This window comes from Apium graveolens, chromosome 9, assembly GCF_009905375.1.
Source record: "Apium graveolens cultivar Ventura chromosome 9, ASM990537v1, whole genome shotgun sequence".
NCBI lineage: Eukaryota > Viridiplantae > Streptophyta > Magnoliopsida > Apiales > Apiaceae > Apium > Apium graveolens.
In genome coordinates, this window is record NC_133655.1 from 122,111,296 (window position 1) to 122,125,559 (window position 14,264).

The following is a 14,264-nucleotide window of genomic DNA, read 5'->3' on the forward strand; positions in this document are numbered from 1 at the left end:
TTCTTTTCTCTCTCAGTCTGAGCCAAAGAAAGTGGAAGAAGCTCTTCAAGATGCTGATTGGGTGCAAGCAATGCAGGAAGAGTTGAATGAATTTGAAAGAAACAAAGTCTGGACCTTAGTGCCAAGACCCAAGAATAGATCGGTTGTTGGTACAAAGTGGGTATTCAGAAACAAAACTGACAGTGATGGCATAATTGTAAGGAACAAGGCAAGGCTGGTTGCAAAAGGATATTCTCAACAGGAGGGAATTGACTATGATGAAACATTTGCTCCAGTTGCTAGGTTAGAAGCCATAAGGATATTCATGGCTTATGCTGCTCACAAAAAGTTTACTGTCTTTCAAATGGATGTGAAAAGTGCTTTTCTCAATGGAGAATTGGAAGAGGAAGTATATGTTGAACAACCTCCAGGCTTTGTAGATTCCAAACATCCAGATTATGTCTACAGGCTTGATAAAGCACTTTATGGACTTAAGCAAGCTCCTAGAGCATGGTATGAGACTTTAGCTCAGTTTCTTCTGGAAAGTGGATTCAACAGAGGAACTATTGACAAAACATTGTTCTATCTCAACCATGGCAAGGACTTACTTTTGATCCAGATTTATGTTGATGATATTATTTTTGGGTCTCCAAATGACAAACTTTGCAAAAAGTTTGCCAACCTAATGCAGTCAAGATATCAGATGAGTATGATGGGAGAACTTAGTTATTTTCTGGGCCTTCAAGTCAAGCAGAGTGAAGAAGGAACTTTTATTTGTCAATCTAAGTACACCAGAAACTTGCTGAAAAAATTTGGAATGCAAGACTGTTCAAGTGCATCCACTCCCATGGCCACTGCAACAAAACTGGATAAGGATACTGGTAATTCAGTAGATATTACTGATTACAGAGGTTGCAAAATTGACAGGAAAAACACAATGGTTCGATACAACATGTTTTTGAACACACAAACCTTCACAATGGAGCTCAGTTGTGCCGAGTGGCAGCAGGAGTGGCATATAACAGCCATTCCTGAGGAGATCTGGGACTCTGTCCCACAGGAGGTGCTGGCTCACCTTCTATTCTTCGAGATGGATTACCATCGCCATCTGGAGCGCCTGGAGGAGGAAAGGCGGGAAGCTATCCGTCAGCAAGAGCGAATCATTCGACTCGCTATCTTGTTTGTCGAAGATAGGAAGAGGAGGATGACTTAATCTCGTCTTCTTCCTGTTCTTCCTCATCCTCAGCTTTGTCAGGCTTCTTAGCTAAGACTAAAGCTGTTGACGTTAGGATTAGAAGCTTAGGGAAAAACTTGTATTGATGTAATTTCTATTTCATATATGTATTGACTTGATATATTAATGAAAACTGTTTTTACTTCAAGATTTTGTCTCTGAGTTATTTTATCTGTAGTGTTAAATCCTGCTTGATATTCTGATGACCATTTAAATTTTGTCTTTATTTAAGTTCTGATTCTTTGTCAGCACTTATTCATCGAAATTATCTCGGTCATTTTTAACATGATTCATTTTCAGAATATTAATGTTGCAGTGAAAAACAATTCAATCAGTGCTAACGGTTTCAATTTTGAATTAAACGTGTGTCTCTTGATAACTGAAATGGTTTTTCCTTGAAACAAGGCAACTGGATAAGTAATCATTCCTGTTTTCTCGAGCCCAGTAACTACCCGTTATTACTGCATGTCTGACAGGTGTCCAACGGTAACATTCTTTTTTAGAGTATAAGAACAACAGAGAGAAGATTTCTTTAATCTTTTACTTTCTTTATACTTTATCTCTCTTCTTACTTTTACTCTCTTTCTCATTCTTTCTCACGTTGGTTTTTCATACAGACATTATCTCACACACCTAACAGGCATACTTGAATTTCAATATTTTTTCACATGGCACCAAAGGATTTAATCATTGATGGAGCAAAGTTTGTTCCAAACAACTATGCTGCAATTCTTGATCATGCTGAAGCTCCATCTGAATTGCATTTTGTGCAAGATCTTCTTGCACATAGTGAGGTTGGGTACGCCTTAACTCAGCCTGAATTATTTTCAAGTCAACAAGTTCTGCGGTTCTGGAGGACTGGAGTTTATGATGATGGTGGTAAACGAGGAACTCCCAGTATTATCTTCCAAGTGGGGGATTCTTCCTATGTAGTCACTCCTGGTACAGTACGAAGAGCATTACATCTTCCAGAAGATTGTACCTTCTCTATACCAGAGGAATCAGACCTTCGGGGGTTAATGACTGATTTGGGATATGAAAAGAGTCTGACGAAACTTGGACAGTTGAAACGGGCTAATATCAGAAGAGAATGGAGTTTCTTCTTCGATTGCATCACCAAGGCTTTTGGCAACAAGTGTTCAAATTTTGATGCCATCCCAATTCTGAGTCAGCACATCGGGTATGCTATTATCCATCAAACTCATTTTGATTTTGCAACTGGAATAATTGGTTTTATTGGGGATAGGATGACAGAGGATCGAGATGTTGTTTATTTTGCTAGATTCTGTCAACTTATTTATACGTATTGTACTGCTGAACCCCAGTTAGTCAGCACTCAAACCCCACCTTTTAAGGTTGCAAAAAGGTACTTTAACGACCTGATAAATGCTGACACAAAGAAATCAATGGTGAGACAATTACAGATTCCTCAGTCTGTGAAACAGATTCTGGTAAATGCTGATCCAGCTACTTACAAATCTGTTTACTCAAATGTTCAACCAACTCACCATAACCAAAATCCATCAACCTCAGTCCCTACCTCTCATTCTACTCAACCTACCCTCAGAACTTATCTCAAATCCTATCTCTCCACTTCACAGACTGCTCAACCTTCTTCTTCAGCACCTACTGTGAAGCCTACATCCTCTAAGCCAAAGAGAACAAAGACTGTTCCTCAAACATCTCAGAAGAAGAGGAGGATTACTTTGAGAGATGAATCAGATTCTGAGGATCAGATTCCCTCTTCAGAACCTATGATAGATGAAGCTGAGAAGGCAACTTCTCAGAAGGATTCTGCAATTGGGGGTTCTAGGCTTCTCAAGAGGCTTAAACGTATGACGGTTCCTGCAACTCCCAAGGAATCCAAATCAACAAGGAAGTACAAGAAACAGAGGGCACAGAGGCCAGTTTCAGATGATGAGGAGGAAGCAGCTAAGGAAGGGGATCAGGAATCTCTGATCTCACAAGACAAGGAATTTGCTCCAGTCACTTCTTCTCCATCAACTCCATCTCAGGAACCTGTATCTGACAAGGCTAATTCACCTTCTATATCTCTTGTTGATCCAGGCACAAGTGCTGAAATTGATATTCAGAACTTGGTTGTGCCTGAAATACTTTTCTTAGAAGCTCCAACAGCAAATAATCCTTCCACAACACCTGTTACTGATGCTGTTCAAACTCCTGAGTTATCACTAACACCTTCTCTGCATCAAGATGATGATCAGATTTTAGGTGAGCATCAGGATATGGCTGTTGATCAGAACTTAGTATCAGATCAGCAATTAGAGGATGTTGAAGCCTCCATTGCTACTCATACAGTTGTCTTATCAGAAGATACTGATTCTTTAAGTTCTGATGCTGCAAATGTTGGAGATACTGGTGAAGCTGCTACAACTGTAGATGCTGATGAAGCAGGTCCTTCAGGACATACTCCTCCACTGACTCTTCCTAAGTCTGAACTGCTAAAGGAGTTTGTTATCAGGGATGCACCAGTACCTTGGAGTGAAACTCCTGCAGGTCAGGAGTGGACTAAGGAATGGAACTCAGTTTCATGTGTTCCAAATGCTTTACATCTTGCTGAGCACTTGACTAAAGCTGATGAAATGTTACATTCTGATGATTTTAAAATCCAGCTTAGAGTCACTGCATTGAGTACTAAACATCTACAAGGTCTTCATTCCAACACTCATGCAGAGCTACACAAGATTCAGGAGAACTTTATTAAACAGGAACAAGTTTGGAAACTTGATAAGAAAAAGTTCTTCCAACCTACCATTGACAGGGTTGCTTATATTGAGAAAACTCAAGAGAAGCAACAAGCTCAGATTGATCAAATTCTGACAAATCAAGCTTCTCAGCAATCGCAACTTACTGAAATCCAGACCTCAGTGGAACTACTTATCTCTCTTTTATTACCTGCTGATGCCAAAAAGGGGGAGAAGGTAATTAAGTCCAAATGCAAAACCAACAAGTCACTGCAAGGAAAGGATGATGGAAAAGATGACCAAGGAAACTCTGGAATGGGTGGTGGTCATAGTCAAGGTAGAAGGTTTACATCAAGACAAGCTAGTCACAGAACAAGTTCTGATACTGGGAAAAGAATAAGTTCTGCTGCTGGTAAAAGGATAAGTTCTGATGAACTTCTAGATCTTGATGAGGAAATGTCAAGACAGTTATTTCTTCAAGAAAATCCAGGGATGGACTTGGAAAGTTTAAAGGAAGAAGAAGCCAGACTTAAATCAGAGAAAGTCACATCTAAATCTGAAGCTTCTGGTAAAAAGTTACTTCCAAAACCTAAAGGCATTGTGATCAAAGAAAGGATACATACTGAAGAAACTTTGGCTAGATCACAACCACAGATAGATCCAAGATCCAAGGGTAAAGAAAAGGTTGGTGAACCTATCAAGCCTTATGTACCTCCTGATGAAGAAGAAATTACTGATGGAAAAGATAATCTTGCTCTGACTTCAAGAAAAGTTCTTAAAACAACCTCTGACATGGCTCAAGTTGTTCAGAGTCAAGAAATTGTAAGTTCTGATATTCAGAAGAAGCAAGTAACCTCTAACAGTGCTCAAGTTAACTTGATATCAGAAAATAAATCTAAAACACTCCTACCAGGATTCACTAAAGCAAAACAGTCTCAATCTTTGAAGACTACTTCAAGTGGTTTTGAAGCAAGAGTAGTTACTGGAAAGGAAGCTAGAGATAAAACTGGATTGGGAAGTGCTGATGAAAGAAGAGTACACAACACTACCGATGATCCAACTTCCTTGAGTGAACCAGGTATTGGAGCAACTCCTGAGAGATTGAATCAACTAGAATCTGTACAGATGGTTTACCATACCTACTTGAAAGAATACATCATGTTGTATTTCATGACAGATGGTAGGGTTTATCATATAAGACAAAATGCCATTCCATTGAAGTATTTTGAAGAATTGGAGCATGTATTATTCTTACTTCAAGTGGATGACAGAATAACAGAGACTGCTGCAAACTACTTAAAGGAACAGATTCAGAGACAGAAAAGACTTTATTCTGTTAAGTCTGACAGCAGATATGTTCCAAAGTACAGAAATCACAATGGTGATATTGTTGATATGAAGCCTAATACTGCACAGATCAGAACATATCTTGGTATTAAGGGGCTTGAATTCAATCTAGAGTCTAACAAAGCTTATGTCATAAGACTAGATCGGGAGTTGAGAAAAGCAAAGATTAATGATCTCAGAGCTGCAATATTTCAAACTGGTGAAGATACTGCAGAGCTTAAAGATGTCAAACGGAGAATGATTGATGAACTCAGATATGCTGAGAAATGTTTGTTGAAGAATTATCTCAGAACAACTCCTGACATCAGAGAGATCAGAAAATGATGAAGCCAAGTCGAAGATCTACAACTGCTTAAATTCTGATATTTATACAGATTGAAGTTGTTATCAGAAGTTGAATTGGTAAAAACTTTAAGGACTGTAAGTTGTAGTTATCTTGTCTATTTCTCATGCATTTGTACTTAATGTTTTTGACATCATCAAATATCTGTTAAACTTGTATATTTTGTTAATTTACAAGTTGGGGGAGATTGTTAGATATATTTGATAATGTCATGGCTAATATGTTTTATGTTTAGATTTCAGATCTTATTTGAACAGAACAAATCAGTACTTAACTGATCAGTACTTATACTGGAAGTCAGAACTTAAGGGATATCAGTACTTATGTTATCAGGAGATAGATATCAGAACTTAAGTGCTGAAGGACGATCAGATAAGGACAGTAGCTGATTAAAGTTAAGAAGATCAAGATAAACATAAGAAGAGATATGCATGAAGAAGGAATTCCGTGAAGAATGGAATACTTGGAATAGAAGATATCTGATTGATATATTTTAGGAAGCAGAATTATATTCCATATCAATTAGCGATTATCTTGTAACTGTGTAGTATATAAACACAGACATAGGGTTTACACTATAAGCGTTATCATTATCGAGAATATTATTTATTATAACCCTAGCAGCTCTCGTGATATTTTGTTCATCACTGAGAGATAACAGTTCCAGATTGTAACAGAGTTTATTGTTTAAATAAAGTTTGTTTTCTGTTACATAAGTTCTTGAAGTTTGATTTGATTGTAATAAACACTGTATTCACCCCCTCTACAGTGAAAGTGTGACCTAACAGCCCTCATTAGGCCATGTTGGGCCTTAGTTAGAGGGAGTGTCAGAGAAGTTTTTCCAACCATAGGTCATAGGATATGAGTTAGAACCATGTGTCACAAGTTAATTCAAGTCAGGGCGTTTTCTGCCCAGAAAAACAGGGGAACCTTGGACTTTTAGCTTAGGCCCAAGAAGGCCCAATTCAGGCCCTTGAGCCACATCAAGTTTGTGAGATGTCCTTAGGTCAGGAGAGTCTTGTCTAAAAGTTTTGAAGGAAAACTTTTAGTTTAAGAGTGCCTAATGCACTCAAGAAACCATAGTTGTCATTCTGAAATTTGCACCAGTGAGCACTTTCACTTATCACATAGTTTTAGAACACTTAGGAGTGAGAATTAGGTCGACCACCATAGTTGTAAGATACTATAAGGTCAGAAGAATAAAAGTCACAAGTGAGGGTCAATAGGTTTTGGATAGTTTAGTAAAGGCACATCGAGTTAGGAAGCCAAAATTTGAAGACTTTGTCTAGTTTAGCGACCAAGTGACTTAAGTTATGAGTCGAGATCATCCAAGCCTAGTGTTGCATTATGGTGTATATTATGTTATTTGGTATTAATATATGATATGTGATTATGTGGCTATGTGTGAACATTTGTAATTTAAAAGTGAATATAAAATTAAGTGCATATAGGCCTAAGTGCCATCCGTGTTAAATTCCGGGTTGTAAATAGGTTAAGTTGGTGAGAATATATTATAATGAGGATTATTATTATTATTGTAGGATCTCGAGTCGAGGGAAAACTTGCCATAAAGGTCGAGTGAAGCTCTAGTTGTTGCTCCTACCAGTCAGACCAGACCAGCCTTTCTCAAGGCAAGTGATTCAACTTGACCTTCGTATTTACTGCTAATAGTTTATACATTGCTACAACTATCCTGTGTCATTTGATATATTAAATCAAGCGTATCTTATGTTTATCTTTGAATTATATAGAGATGCCATGAACCCTCGAGTACGTATTGCAAGTAGTTCAAAAGTCTTTTCATGATAGTTGAATGCCATGATAAAATAAAGAGTCGTTATAATACTTGATTGATCCTCTTGATTAACATGCTAATGATTCCTAAGTATCAATATCTCACCCTAAAACTTGAACCCCTATAGAACCTTACCTTGAACTCTGATAGTCAGATACTTACCAACGTGATTCCTCATTGATTGATACCCTCTTTCTTATCCTAAAGCTTGACAATTCTGATATATCCTGAGTTAAAGATCATTTCTGCATACCCTAACACCCTTAGTATTCATGAAGCTTACCTTCTTGATGATCCAGCACTTGAACGTTGATGAGAAACCATTGCTTAATGCCCAATTTGGCATTACCCTTTTTATAATATCCAAAAGCCTCACTAAATCCCCTTGTCCAATCTTTGATATATGAAAATCATTCAATTACTTGAATAAAGTATAGTTTTGTGAATCATGGCCCTGATATTCAGTACCTTATTTCCCGTGTTTCGAGTTGATCTATAATTCCTTGATAAAAATGTTTACTGTAAAAAGAGATTTTTGTTATAATTCGGCATCAGTTTTTGAAATAAATAAAATGTGGGTTTTCAGTCCCAAAGGGGGATAAATGTTTTCTTGAATGGTGGATCTGGATTGAGACGCGAGTCCTTTCCACACTTATATTAGGCTTAAAAGTTGCCTAGGGATTCCCATTAATATCTTAGAACCCAGCGAGGTTCGGGATTACTTCGCGGCTGATCACCGGCTGTAATCCGTAGCGTCATAAAATGATTTTGATTAAGACATGATTTTGAAATTTGTTTTGATACAAGTAAAAATGATGCCATCACTCATAGTTTTATCCCTTGTTATCATTGGTTATGTCTTTCCATTGTCATTCTTTAATGTTTACTTCTTTTTAAAATGTTGTAATAGTTATATTTAATTTGTTGTTTAAGTTGGGGGCGTGACAAAATAAAAATGTTCTAACTCGAGTATATATATAAGTGTGAATTGATTAGCACAATGCGGAATAGTTACTTAAATGAATCAAAACACAAGTAATTAAAAATAGGAGTCTTTAAAAACTTTCTGGTGGATTTGAGTGATTCCACCAGAGATATATATATATATATATATATATATATATTATATATCGAGAGAACCCTGTGTGCAAAATGCTCACAGCTGCTTACAATAATTGAACAACTAAGAATACAGAGAAATGATGAGGATTCTGCTTACAAAAATTTCTCTGCTAGTTTCTTAGTTTTTTTATCTTAGTTGCTACTACTTGGTTTATATATCACCAAGATTACAAAGTAATGAGACAGGATTATAAAATAAAACTATCTAGTCTATTACAATGCTACTTCATTACTCTATTCCAGCATCTTTGAATATCTTCACAATAGCGTGGAAATGGCAATGCTTCTTTGTTCTCGAAAACCCAGTTGAATAGGCTACCACATTTCATTTGCATCCACTCGATGCATGTGAAGATATTCTTTATCTGTCGGGTTCATGATCATCCATCGAGGTATTGATCATCCGTCGGGTTGTTGATCATCCGTCGAATTCATTGTTGTTTATCCGTCTGGTAGCAATCAGGCACTTGACTTCATTTCACTTATACAGAATTACAAGACATCATATATGTACAATTAATCAACCTATTCTGCATATCTAACTAAAGTCAACATGACTTAAATACTACTACAGATTCTAAACAATATGTATGCAGAATGTGCTACAGACTTATTGTTACATAAGCTACTCACTCGATGGATAATAAGTCATCATCCGTCGGGACTATATTGAGTCATCCGTCGGGACTATAAACCTTATTCGTCGAGTGCTACATTATTTCACTAAGTAAAATCTACCAAGATGTTTTGTTCATGAAATCATCAAGTACATACCATTTACACAACAATAACACAACTATATAAGGCTGAAAAAATACTTAATAAATAGTGAAGTACATCACAAGAGTATTAAGGTTCAAAGCATCCACTGTTACAACAAATTAAAGGAATCACGAGATAAACTAATACTCCCTCTTCTTCATTATTATGTGCTAAAATGGTCTTCTCAATCTTCTTGCCTTCGCTCCTATTTTTAGAAAATGTCTTCCCATAAGGTTTATATAAGAGTCCAGGAGTCACCGCGCCAACAGAAGCCCAAACAGAATTGAAAACAAATAAAACCAGAATCTGAAATTATGCACGCACGCGGTCGCATGCTCCCTCTACGCGGTCGCCTGCTGGCACACGGTCGCGTGCTCCTAGCGCGCAGTCGCGTGTTACCCTTCTGGAAAATTCTTTATTTTGCTCCTGTTTGTGCTGATTTCTTTGCTCATCACCCTTAGACTGTTTTCAAGTACTTCCTTAAGCTTTATTTGATGAAAACTACCTATCTAAGCAAGTTATACCCTGAAATGCAAAAACACTAGAAAACGCGTCAAATACAAAAAATACTTGAATCCAAGACACCAATTCAAGATGTTATGAGACGCTCTAAGTGGTATAAAATGCCACTTATCACACCCCCAAACTTAAATCGATGCTTGTCCTCAAGCATCACAGACTCAAACTCAGAATAAATCATGCATGAATGCAACTATATGAATGTGGCGATCCCCTCGCGATGACTAAACCAACCAACACATGACATATCAACAAATGCAATTAGGCGACTAAAGATCAATCAAATCACGCAAGCTAACATACAACTAGAAACGTGGTATGTGCGAATGCTTAACAGATATGCTTCGAAACTAGATCAATCATCATAACTTAATTATCCTCAAGGAAATCACACGCTTATATGAAGAATATATTCTAGACACAAAATGAATTATAACACTACAAGATTATTGGAGTTTATTAAGGATTCATGCTTTTATTCAACACATAAAACAAATGCTTATTTGATCTTGCAATGAGTGAGGTCCACAAAAGACTTATGCAATGGTACCCATTTAGCGAGCGTTAGGTTAGCGGATCCCATACTATAAAAGCCTTAGGTCACTAGGCACAAAGTCCCCTAAGAACTTAATAACTCGAATACCAAAGAGCCCACTCGTGATCAATTGTGCATTAAACCATTTTTTTTTCTAATTCTTTTTTTTCCACACATATATTTTTTCCATTTCTGAACAAGTGTGTTTCGCTCCATCTTGCTCAACCCTAGACTACTCATATACAATACGAGTCGGCTACTAGCCATTTGACGCCTAGCCACTAATAGCAATGAATTCCAATTTTCTATCTCCAATTTTTACCTTTTCATGTCTTTTATCATTAAGAGCCTAGCATGCATTCTAAGTATAAGCAATAGATTAACCTCAAAAACCATCAAACTATGACAATGATCTAGTCCTTAAGCATACTCTAAGACTTAGTGAAAATACAAGTGTTTCTAGCATGCATGTCAACCTAACAAGATTCAACATCACTCTAATGCTATCACTACACTAGCATCAATATCACATATTAATCGGTAAAGCAACACAAAGGGATCATTGTATATGCATGAAAATGCAACTACATGGACTCACATAATAACACAAACAAAAATGCAAAAAAATATGTCCTAAATGAACAATCATGCAATAATATGAATGAACTACAACTAAACATGCAATATGAATCTATATGAATCTATATAGACACAGACACTACTAATCCTTACATTATCACCCCCAAACTTAAAATTTTCAATGTCCTCATTGAAGGTAATAATAATGATTTCAGGCATACCTAATTAGCGGGAGAATCACCCTCGTCGGGTGGAGGATCAGGTGGCCAATCAACCTCACCACCAGTGTCTCGAACAACAGTACCGAAAGCGTGTGTCAAATTTTCAGCAAAATATCGGTGGATGACATGCATGGCCTCCATACGCCTAGTCAATCTTCTATACTGTGCATCACCAACACCAGTCCTAACAACTACCTGTTGCACATGAGAAGAACTCTCTGTAGGCACAAAAATATCCGTCCAGCCACTCTCTACATCATCAAAAATATATCCCAAACCCTTATCATGGGGTGCACCAAAGAATGAATAACTCAAATGATCTGGCATTCGGTTGAGCTCAAGTGTGGGAGCTTCTTGAATAAATGGTTCAAAATTCTCCTGAGAAATTTTCAGCTCTGCTAACCCAAGAGGATCGAATAGCATATCCAACTTCCTCATCCATGGAGGTGCATTCAAATCCTGCAATTGCTCTGCTCCTTCTTTATCTTCAATAACTGATTCCCCTATTAAGGATCTCTCTAAGGTATCTAACTTTGGAAATTGCTCAGGCTCTGAATTTACTACAGAGTCGACCCACTCTACTTTAAAGCACTCCTCTTTATCTGTGGGTAACTTTATTTCCTTGAACACATTAAAAGTGACCTTTTGATCATAAACCCTCATCGAAAGCTCTCCTTTTTGCACATCGATCATAGTTCGGCCTGTAGCCAAGAATGGTCTTCCCAAGATAATGGGAATCTTTTTATCTTCCTCAAAATCAAGAATTACAAAGTCAGCAGGGAAGATGAGTTTATCCACCTTGACCAAGATATCCTCCACTATACCTCGTGGATAAGCGATGTAACGGTCAGCTAGTTGCAATGACATGTATGTTGGTTTCGGATCAGGCATACCAAGCTTCTTGAAGATTGATAAGGGCATCAGATTGATGCTAGCTCCTAAATCACATAAACATTTGTGAAATGACAAGTTTCTGATGGTGCAAGGAATAGTGAAGCTTCCAGGATCTTTAAGCTTCGGAGGCAACTTCTGTTGCAGTACAACACTGCATTCCTCCGTTAGAGAACCGGTCTCTAAGTCATCGAGCTTCACTTTCCGAGAGAGAATACCTTTCATAAACCTCGCATAGCTAGGCATCTGTTCAAGAGCTTCAGTGAAATGTATGTTGATATGAAGTTTTTTGAACACCTCCAAAAATTTCTCAAACTACTTATCCAGCTTTTTCTTCTACAGCCTCTTAGGAAAAGGAGGTGGAGGATAGATCTGTTTCTCCCCTGTATTACCCTCAGGAGGACTGTGTTCCACAGTAGTCTTCCTTAGTTCCACCTCTGCTTCCTTCTATACTTCTTCTTCAGCCACAACTGCATTTTCTGAAACTCGAGATTTTTCAGGCTCTTCGTCTTGCTGAATTTAGGGGCTTGCGACCTTTCCAGACCTCAAGGTGATGGCGTTCACCTATTTTTTAACTTCCCTCTTGCCTGTATTTGTTTCTATATCACTAGGAAGCGTTCCTGGGGGTCGATTTAATAAGGCATTAGCAATTTTCCCTATTTGGTTCTCTAAGAGTCTTGATAGAAACAACCTGGCTTTAGCATATAAGAGCCTGGTTTTGCATATAAGCCGCAACTCCTCCAATTCATATTTTTCATTCGAAGATAGACATGCACCATGAGTTTGTTGTTTTGGTGTAATTTGTTGCTGAAAACCAGGAGGGTTGAATAGCTTATTTCCAAACTGCTGGAATGGCTGTTGCATCGCATTCTGATTGTTGCTCCAGCTGAAGTTAGGATGATTCCAGTTGTCATGATGATAAGTGTCTGGAACTGGTTGCTGCGATCTCTGAAAGTTTCTCACAAACTGAGCTGAGTCACTAGATATAGCGCATTGCTCCGTCACATGCGGACTTGCACACAGCTCACAAACACTAATTATCTGCTTAACATCATAATTAGCCAGAGAATCGATCTTCATAGACAACGCCTTTAGTTGAGCAGTGATAGCCGTAGCTGTATCCGCTTCAAGAACTCCTGCTACCTTGCCCTGTGGACATCTCTAGGTTGGATACTGATATTCATTAGCAGCCATCAGTTCAATTAGATCATAAGCTTCCTCATAGCTCTTTGCCCATAATGCTCCGCCTGATGCTGCATCGAGCATGGGTCTGGACTGTGCTCCCAACCCATTGTAAAAACAATTGATGATCATCCAATCAGGCATTCCATGATGAGGACACTTCCTAAGCATCTCCTTGTAGCGCTTCCAAGCTTCACATAGCGATTCTCCCATTTGCTGCGCAAATTGAGTAATAGCATTCCTGAGTGCAGCTGTCTTCGCCCTAGGGAATAATTTAGTAAGAAACTTCTGAGCAAGATCTTCCCAAGTAGTGGTCGAACCAGCTGGTAGAGAGTATAACCAGCTCTTAGCCTTGTCCCTCAGAGAGAATGGGTATAGTGTCAGCTTCAAAGCATCTTCAGAAATACCGTTGAACTTGAAGGTGTCGCAGATCTCAATGAAATCCCTAATGTGCATATTGGGATCTTCAGTTGGAGAACCTCCAAACTGGATTGAATTCTGCACCCATTGAATTCTGCCAGGCTTGATATCAAAGGTATTAGATGTGATAGCTGGCCGGACAATGCTAGATTGAATGTCATTGATCTTGGGTTGAGAAAAATCCATCAAGGCTTTCGTTCGTGCTGCTGGATCTCCCATTGTACTGAGTATCTGAAACACAAACAAATAAACCGTGAGAGTAAAACAGTCTGAGTCAGTGAACTTTAACGACCACTGATGACAAGCACATAAACTAAAAATTAACACCAAGTCCCCGACAGCGTCGCCAAAAACTTGTTAGGGCGAAAACACGCGCTAATGTTCACGCAAGTATACGCGTTCGCAAGTAGTATAAGATATAAATCAGATTCATTCCCACAGAGACTGTTTAGGTTAAGTTCAATTTATGCACCTATGTAACAATGTATGGTTATCGCTCAATGCTAAGACAAATAACAAATTGGGTTTTTATTAAACTAAAAAATTATACTAAATAACATTAACTAAGAGAATTGAGGTTGAATTACTATATATGACAAACATGGAATTCTAACTTCATTAATACTTCAT

At 38.0% G+C, this 14,264-nt stretch overlaps 1 non-coding gene across 1 annotated transcript; it reads left to right on the forward strand.

The window, feature by feature from the left end:
* Positions 1–13,356: 13,356 nt before the first annotated feature.
* On the forward strand, positions 13,357–13,463 carry LOC141687875 (small nucleolar RNA R71). Its single transcript, XR_012561354.1, has one exon. It is a non-coding gene; the product is annotated as a small nucleolar RNA R71 (small nucleolar RNA).
* The last annotated feature ends 801 nt before the right edge of the window (positions 13,464–14,264 follow it).